The sequence below is a fragment of the Meleagris gallopavo genome, chromosome 5, assembly GCF_000146605.3.
Source record: "Meleagris gallopavo isolate NT-WF06-2002-E0010 breed Aviagen turkey brand Nicholas breeding stock chromosome 5, Turkey_5.1, whole genome shotgun sequence".
Lineage (NCBI taxonomy): Eukaryota > Metazoa > Chordata > Aves > Galliformes > Phasianidae > Meleagris > Meleagris gallopavo.
Window position 1 is genome coordinate 7,250,579 of NC_015015.2, and position 9,481 is coordinate 7,260,059.

General features: G+C 41.9%; 1 long non-coding RNA gene across 1 annotated transcript in view; it reads left to right on the forward strand.

The window, feature by feature from the left end:
* Positions 1 to 2,295: 2,295 nt before the first annotated feature.
* Positions 2,296 to 9,481, forward strand: part of LOC109367652 — a 7,638-nt gene continuing 452 nt past the window's right edge. Inside the window, exons 1-4 of the long non-coding RNA XR_004159812.1 lie at positions 2,296 to 2,339; positions 3,540 to 3,633; positions 4,394 to 4,466; positions 5,385 to 9,481. The exon at positions 5,385 to 9,481 is cut by the window's right edge and continues 452 nt beyond it. This is a non-coding gene — a long non-coding RNA (uncharacterized LOC109367652). The remainder of the gene's footprint in view (positions 2,340 to 3,539; positions 3,634 to 4,393; positions 4,467 to 5,384) is intronic.

The following is a 9,481-nucleotide window of genomic DNA, read 5'->3' on the forward strand; positions in this document are numbered from 1 at the left end:
GTCAAATCCCTGTGCCAAGGGTGATGGTTTAGCCAAGGACTGTTTAATGTAAAACACAAACAGAATTTGCAAAGCAGGATGTGAAAACCAGGATGAGTAACCTATCATATCACCTGGAGTAATGTTTTTTCTTCCAGCGCAATGATTTATTAATGATTACATATAAATTAAACAGGAAAAGGTGCAGGAGCACACCCGAAGGTAGAAAAGTCTATTTGGTGGGTAGCTGGTCCAGATGACATGAAAGAATTAAACCAGCTCTTCCATCTTCAGGAATGGTCTTGGGGTCATACCAGCGTATTTTGTTACAAGAATGAGAAGTCCATGGCCATTTGATCATCATCTGAAGAAAGATGGTGTATGGGAACTGTTGAGTCGTGGCCTGAACCACTGATTGAACACCTGAGGAAAGGACTGGGTCAGCTGTGGGAGCACAGGTGAAGGCAATTCCTAGACTCCATTTAAGGGCTGACTGCCACTAGAAAAGGATCTCTTTCTGGAGATCCCTCTTCTGTGGAGTCTTTTCTGTGAATCTAGATCTTTGGATACAGATTTGTTTTCTGTTCCCTTTTTGTTCCTTTTCTCATTTTCACTACGATAATCTTTCCAGCTGTAAACCAACTGTAACAGATGGCCAATGCTACGCTTTGTGCCAAAAGCTTACGTGCTTTTCTAAGTGAGGTTGTAGTGTGGGTGTACAGGTATGAGGAGTTGCACGTTGCGTCCATGCAATCAGCAAAGCTAGCCCATGCTTTTCCTTCTCTTTCCCTTGAACATACTAAAAGTTGCCCTTGAAGTTGTTGGTCCATTCCTTAGCCCTAGTTACTGACATAACCAAAGAAAAAAAAAAAAAAGCAAAATAAAACCCAAGACTAATTACCCTTCCAGAGAGAGTGTGGGGATGGTTGGCTACAGTTAGGTTAGGCCAGGATTACACTCTTAGTTTATGTCTATCTTGCTAAGAAAAACCTCTATTTTTTTCACATATAGGTTTTTGCTGGGAGCATCTAAACATGTATGAAAAATTTTGTTTGCTACCTGACATTTTGCTTTTTCTGCCTGAGAAATTTATTAGATATTGTATGGAAAATGTGTACCAGACTTGGAACAAATTCTAAGTCTCCCTGCTTCTAGTCTAGTGCTCCAGCTGCAAGACCTCCTGCCTCAGTCCCTGGAATTTTACTGCATCCTCTTTTTCCCCAGAATCTCTCAAAGTCACATTTGCTTGAGAAAAGCATTTGTCAAAGAAAGGGCATGTGGATCACTATATCATATTATTACATGCTGCAAATTAACTAGTCACATGTTGGAGAAAGGAAAAGCTGGGTTTTATTGCTCTTGCCTGAAAACAGAACAAGCTCACTTAATGTCCTCATACAGACTGAGACTCTCTTAACTGAGACCCCCTCATGTGATACCACCTGCATTATTTTGAGCTTAATTGCAATGCTTTATTTGTTATTTGCACATATTTGCTCCTGAGTATGCTGAATTTCCCGTGTGTTTTCTTTTTTCAGACTTCTGCAGAGCTCCTGAAGCCAACTTAACAGAGACTGCCCTACTGAAAGCTTTCTGAAATCGTTCCTAAATACAATGCATAATCTCTTGAGATTAACTCAACAGCAAAAAATTAAAATGTAGGTTTAATTTGGCACCTTCCACTTAACTGATTCCTAGTGTATGAAAAAATGTTTCAGTTAAGTACTTAAGATGACATTTAATTGGTCCTGAGCTTCATGCTGGTCTCTGTAAAATCTCTGTACTCTTTAAAAACTTTAATCGCTGTCTCTCAGGCAGGGTTATACTTCTTAGGTATATAACAGCTTTAAAAGGGGACTGACTGAGAAATTTGTTCCAAACTACACAGCTGTCCTCGGTGCCTCTTAGTACCTCCTGATAAGAAAAAGGATTGTTGGTGGGAAAGAGTTTTGAAAAACTATCGGGGCCAGTTGTTGCTGTTGTTTTTTTAGCTCTAATTAAATGAGAAGGGAAGCACCAGTAAATAAGCAGCTGAAGGAAATGAGGAATTATCCTTGCTTCTGAGGAGGCTTATTTTAAACATGTGAGAGGGGTAGTGGGCTCTTTTGCTGCTTTGTGCTTCTGTTGCACTGTTACAGCTCGCGAGGCCTAATCTGAAGTACCAGACAAAGAAGTGGAAAGTTATCCAAAATTGCTCTCTTGTTTAAAAGTCATACATACGTTATTGTTAGTCATTCTGTGGCATTAGGTCTTAAAGTTACATTTCAGTAAAGTGTTTTTGTATGTTAACATTCTCTCTCTTGCTTTTTTTTTGGCAGTGCTGTTCGTTTCTATCAGTTTTTTAGTGTTTAGAACTAATGGTAAGCTATATTTTATCTCCAAAATGTTTAATAAGACAAAATGTGATTATTTGAATTAATTAAAGTATGTAAAAACTATGTCTGTAATGATAGTCACCTTTAAACGCACGCTTATGTCTATTGGTTTATAAATATTGGAGGCAAATATTTATGCAAATTTGATACACTAGCAATGCAAGGCATTACAGACCATTTGCAAGAGTGTTGTAGTGTGAGTTCATAGGTAAGCAGTGAGTGATGTTCATTAAGGGAATGTGCTTCAGCTGCGTGTTTGGATGACAGTAGTTTTTCTTCTAAGGCTTAGCTATTAACTCCATTGTAAAATACTGCAGAGTTGTATCTCAGCCTTTTTAAGCGATTGCTTGACTCCAGTGACTGTTCAGTGTAGCAACTATAGTCAAAATATGTCTATTTGAAACAGATCTAATCATTAGCAGGCCTTCTAAACTGTGGCTTCCAGCTTCTTCTAAGTCAAACTGTCTCCTAAGCAGGTTAGGAGATAGATGATTATCACTCCTTCCTCATGCATCAAACGTAGCCATATTGCTGCAGTGGGAAGGGGCTAGAGCCAAAGAAATAGGGCTCACTCCTTAGTTAACAGCTAGGTTTGCTGATACTCACGCTCCTCGTGTTCTCTCATTGATCCTGTTAAAAAATAAGTATTAATACTTACTTATCAACAGGCACTCTAAGGAATGTTACTCCCCAGTATTAGCTTTTTGTTTGTTAGTTTTTTTTAAATTGCATCGTGTCGCAATGCTACGGAATGCTGGAAGGAAGACCCTCTGGTCTGCTATGATCCCAGAGAAGCAGCATGTCAGCACCTAGGGTGGATTTAACCACAGTGCAGCGAGCAGGAGTGGGCTGCAATGATCTGCTATGAGAGAGAGAGAAATAGCAGAGCCTGAGCAAGGCCTTGTCAGTAACAGAAAAGATTGTTTTCCAGACTGCCCTCATCCCGACCTTAAGACAGGGATTTCTGACTGACCCTGAGCCATGAAGCATTAAAAACGCAACAAATGATCCACTGGGCTCTCACTTCTTGACCTCCCCGTGAGTCGAGGAGCTTTTCTAGCTCTTACTGAGAGAATGATATAATTTCTGTGGTTATCTTTGAAGGTCTCAGACTGAGTTTCTCACCTGCCTAAAGAGAACTGTGGCAACAACTACCATTTCACTCCAGTTATTTTCTCATTTTAGGATAGCAGTTCCTTCACTTCTGCCACTTGCTGATGGGCCAGAAGAACGTGAACCTGCCTGCCTGGTTTCAGTAGTCTCTTCCTCATTTGTCAAGGTAATTTGTCCGTTTATCCACACACTTTAGGAATAGGGGAGTTGCCACTACTGCATATCATGAAAAAAGAGGAGCACTTTCTTGGGGGCTCAGTAGTTCACAGGCTCAAGATCTTCCAATCTCTTAGCTATGACCCTATTATTGCAATCACATTTCTCAGTCTTTACCCACTGGGAACACAAGGGAACAGGGAGTAGAGGTGATTTACATTCCTCCTGATAGAGGAGTTTGGTGATATTCTGACAGTATCTGTGTGAATCATGGCCTGTGTGATACAAACAGGTGTTAACACATGCAAATGGATGCTACAGGTGTGTTGCTGGTGTTACAGGTCTGAGTCTGGTGTGCACCCAAAGCAAATGATGTGTCCTGAAGTCAAACATACCACTGCAGCAGAGTTTCAGTGGCTGTTCTCTTTGGGTTGCATCCATAAGGATGAAACTAGGGTTGACCACCACTGCTTTGCTGGGTTATGTGCTGACCAGTGTATGCTTACTCCGTGATGCTGTAGTATAGACTATTGCAAACACACTCTGAATTCTTTTAAATGAAGGCAGACCACCTTTTGCTCTTTAGAAACCTCCAGAATTCAGCTGCAGCCATAAAGCTGCTATCAAATATAAGCTGACTGCAGTTCACAATGTGGTCCAGTATTTTTTAACAGCATGAAATTCAGTTGTAGGCCCTCTGGAAGGATAGTGTACACTAAATGTTGAACTGGAGATAAACCAAAACTGAAGTTCTTTGTGTGAAAAAACAGGTGTGTTTGAGAAGGCAGATACATCTCTCATGTGTGCTGCAAATGGCCTCTGATGACATTAATTCAGAATAAGGTATGTCTGTCTTTACTGCTGGCTTATGTTAACAAATGCATTATAATGTCGTGGCCTCTAGTATCTGAGCTGGCACTTAGTGGAATATTAATCTAGTTGATATAATAAGAAAATGACTTTTTTAATGTTACGAATTAAAACATAAATTCTATTCACTCTGTCTGGACCTGTCCCCCTGTGTGTACTTTCATGTGGCCGCTGGTGGCTTTTTGTTTGTGTCACAGCAACCTAAGAGTAAATGCAAGGCAAGATCCAAGGTAGGAAGGCAAATTGTTTTTGCAAACATGACAGAGAAAGTGTCTGGAATCAAATGCCAATATTAATGCACGACATCTGCTCTCTGCTCCAGTTCTGAGTAAAGTAATCCAGTCCTAATTACACACTGCTGTGCCCTCTACCAGCTAAGGAGAATGGTGCAGCCATTCTTAGTATCGGTATATAAATTTCTTTCTGGATCTGATAGATACATTAGATGCAGGGCAGGCTTTTCATTTTTTGGCTGTCAGTTGCTTTGGGTAGCACAAAGAGAGGGGAGGGGAAAGGTTGCAGCAAAAAAAAGATCAAAATCTTCCAAAAAGGACTCAGCTCCTAGAATAATTTTCTTTTCCTAGAGAACTTTCCCTGCAGACCTCAATCAATATTATTCTCGTCTGAGTGCACATATTATTCATTAAGAAACATTGGCAAGATGTGCACTATAGTGTATGCCTTCATTAGAAGCTCTACCTGCCTACTTTTATCAGAAGATCTGCAGTAACTTTCACCTACATTAAATTTGTACCTGTCTTTGGATTGGGAAAGAAGAATAATGTAATTTCCTAGGTGGGTTTTTTTTCTTTTTTCTTAATTTTAGAAGAGGATAGTCAAATAGTACTCTCCTTGTTTTGCGGCTGTTTTTTTCCTCTCATATATTAACAGGTCACGATCGTCACCATTAGATTCAGACTGAGCTGGATGCTGGTGGAAGCATGTGCAAAACATAGTCCAGGGCAACAGTCCCTCCCTGGTTGTGTGAGCTGGGAATAGCTGGAATTCCTCTGTTGAGTATTCAGCAGTCATGCTGTATACTTTGTGTGCACCTACCACTACTGTGCAAGCAGCTTCTTTCCTACAGAATCAACATTTTTAGATGACATGTTGTTGGAATGACCCTATGAAGATCTGGCAAATGTCACCTGTGCCAAGCAGAGACAGAGGGAACCACAAAACACAGGTGGCACTGCAGTGTTTTAGAATATTGTCATCACAAAGCAACAAGAGCCTGACATTGCATTGTATCTGTTCAATTAATGTATTTCTACCTCTGACTTTCCGTGTCAATCCTGCCTGGTCTCTTCAGTAGCAAGGCAGTGAGGGAAGAACGTATTTTTTGAAGGAAGACGTTGGGATTTTTGGACATGTTATGGTCTAGTTCTGTGACTGGGACCACACGTACTGCTGCAGAATGAAGAAAAACCAATAGCAACAGGCTAGAAAGAGTCAGCTCCATAGCTCTGCCTCTGTTCACCCATCTCACATTCGATTAGTCTCCGCTTGACATCAGGCTGGGAGCAATGAGCTCTGATCAGAACAGTGGATGTGGCAACATGCCCGTGAGCTCCATGTGTCACTCCAGAATTAGATGCTGTCTCACTGGATTCCTCCATAAAACAACTGAGGCAGATATGTGGAGGCCAGATTTGTCTTTCTTGTCTATCTACCACACCCTCTGAGGTAAGGAAAAAAGGCAGAGCCACCTGCCAGAAAACATTACAGTAGCAATGAACTTTAAGACAGAGAAGGACATTCAGGGATGTTGGTTATCCATCCAGATAAAAGTGAGAAACATTATTCAAACACTGTTGCCCTAACTCCTATATCTTGGTGGTGTTTTGTTTCTGAATGATCCTTTCTCACATATGTTAGACACTGGAAAGCGTTCAGGCTGCTATGTGAAGAGGTGGCAGAGCCAAAATCCATGTGTGGACTTGTTTAGGGAGGTTGGGCTAAAGGTGGAATCCCAAAGTTCTGCCTAACTTCAGTTTGAACTGAAATTGTACACTGGCATTGAGAACTGATTCACCATGCAGGTGGAAGAACATGAAAAGGAAAGCTTCATCATGGTAAGACAAAGGAGGCTTCTTTTGGAAAAGATCCATCTCCTGTAAGTATGCTTTCCCTGAGGCCTGGGGGAAGCTAGCCTGTCCTAACTCCTAGTTTGGGCCTCTTCTGAAGCCATCTACTTGGGTTGTAGACCTGTCCTTGTCTCCAGCTCTACGGGTGCTGGGAAGATGCCAATGGGTCTGCAAAGTGTCACACCCAACCTGATCTCCAGTGGTCTATACCCACTCAAACATTGTGGATTCTCCTGTAGAAAGAAATGTTATGGAGTTCATTGCAACCAATCTGTTGCAATCATTGCAATCCATGTGAAACCAAGAAGCAGACCAAACATTTTGGTCTTACTGCTTCTGTTTTTCAGAAATACTTTTTTTTTTATTTTTAAGTCTGTGCTATGGGAAAAAGCAGCAAAACTTCTAAATAACTAATTTATCAGCTGTAAGTTTCTCTTGAAGATTGCTACAGGTTGTAAAGTCTAATGTTTTAAAGTGTCAGCCTTATATCACTGTGGTAGAGAGCTCATTCGCTAGAGGTTGCATTTCCGAAGCTTTGCTATGTTTACTCGATCAAAGGAATTGCTGCATTTTTAACACAGCATTATTTCTTTTTTTTTTTTTAGTACCTCATATTTGCAAAAAATATTTAATGTTACTTTCATGTAAACATTATCAGAATTGAATCTGGTTTGTTTTTATGATGTATATGTACAGAAGTTCAGTTAGTCAAGCAGGAGTTGACATAACTGAGGTCTGCAGACCTCAGGTATATGTTTAAGTGGTCTTTTGAACTGCAGCCCATGTTCTCTGTGAACATAACTTTTCAGAGCTCTTGTGATTCTCCTCCTTCCCAAGACTGTTGAATTGCAGTATAAGGTCAGGACTGTGGTCAGTCTCTTCTGACACTCGCAGGCTAGGTGTAAGTGCTTCTGAAATGGGGAATCACTTAGAGGGCTAATTCAGTATAGAGCTGTGTAAATTGTTTTGCTTATTTGGGTGGTTTCAAGAAATATGATCCATGTGTCTAAAACAGCAGATAAATCTCATCTGCTCAGAAATCTGACTTTGGCAATAGCTGCTAAATTCACCGTGTGCGGCTGTAGGCTTTGGTATGGCCTGATCCTGCCCTCCGTGTGGGGTTCTGACTGCCACGTGGCTTAATCACCCTCTTTTCTTTTTTGTTTTTGGTTTTTCTTCCTCCTGTCAGCTGAAAGATAAAATAAAAAAAACATATTAACCTCCCTGATGAAGCTTTGTAATTCCCAACACTGAAACATTAACCAACTCCTTAATTAAGAGAGACTGAAAGTAGAAGAATGCTTTTATGTCATTAGCTGGTTTTTGCTCCAGTCATCTGCCTCATTCAAGCATGGGATAATATGAAACCTCACGGGTCTGCTGAAGGCCTGACTTAAGTATATTGCAGGCTTCCTTTGCAATTTAATAAGGGCCGCACGTTGTTCTTAAGAAACTTGATTTTCTTTTGCTTGTGCTCAAGACTAGCAAAATAAAAGGAAGAGCAGCTAGACAGTGAGAGCCAGAGGTCTGAGCCCTATCCTTGCTTCAGCACATGGATGTTTTTCCTTCCTGTGGCCTCTTTCCTCCCACACCAGGAGTACCGGGAATTTGTACTACAGCAAAAGCTCTCCTGGGCAGAGAACAGCTGCTCTTTTATCTGCATTTCTGCAGTATTGAGCACAGTGACTTCCCAGTGCTGCCTGGACAGAGCGCACAGTAATGGAGTGGGCAATGTTAGTGATACCTAGTACCTCGGTGGCTGCAGGCATGGTCCTCCCCTGCTGGAGCTCTGCCTGTGCACTGTGCTGCAGAGGCTGGAGGTGCGGCAGCTGAGGCTGGATCCCTGTTCTGCTACTGCCTGGGTCAGTGTTCCCAGTTGCTCCCTGTGGCACCCGTTGTCTGTAAGCACTGTAACCCGCTGCTCCTCTGTGCGGTCACTGGGGCTAACAAATGGAAGCATGGTAAAATCTCTTGTATGGTGTTTCCATCCCACTGGGTGAAGGAGGCTTGGAAGTTACTCAGAGCTGTGCTCGCTTGTTTGAAAGGACTGGCTGAACAGATCCAATGGAAAACCATTCAGCATAGTGCTTTGCCACACTACCTGAAGTGAGGGCCTTTATACTGGGATTCATCCCTTGTTAAGGCTATAAACCCCAAATCCATGTAGATATAATGTTAGGATTACAGCAAACTGCAGAACGTGTGTTTGGGAATGGAATGGAAAAGGTTTTGTTGTTCTTTGCATTATTTTTCTTCCCTTGTGTGACGCTCCCTCATGCGCGTGCACATGTGCAAATTTGCCTCTTGCTTTTCCCCTCCACCTCTTTTTCATCTCCAGTGACCACATCTCTCTCAATTCAAGTGTGAACAGCACTTCTTAAGAATGGTACCAAAGTCAACATCTGTTCCTTCAGTTTCTTCCCGTTTCACCCTTGGCATCCCAACAGTGACCTTGAGCTCCAGTGCACACAGACAAATACCTGCTGCTCGGTAGGTCTGTGCGTAGGTGAAGCTATAAGCAAAGCTCAGCATAGGACTCTACAGCTGCACACTCAGATCCTGAGGCTGTGGCTCTGTGTCCAAACTCTTCGGCCATGGGAGCAAAGGAATGGGCTCAAGGACCTTGGGTACAGTCAGAAACATGCAGACACACAACGCTTTGTTGGGAGGGAAAATAAAAATGGGTTAATTGAGTTAGAGTTCCTGTGGGTGCCGTGTGTACCATAGACTGGAAATGGGGTTTGTCGTGTTACGAGGTTGTAGGCATTTTTATCCTTATATGTGTGTATTACAGACAGAGGTACTGCGCTAATGAAACACAACTTTACGTCCCCAGACCTATCTATGCTCACAATGCAGCAGAGCCAGTTTGTTTGCTGATCTTTGTGGTGCTGTTTGTGG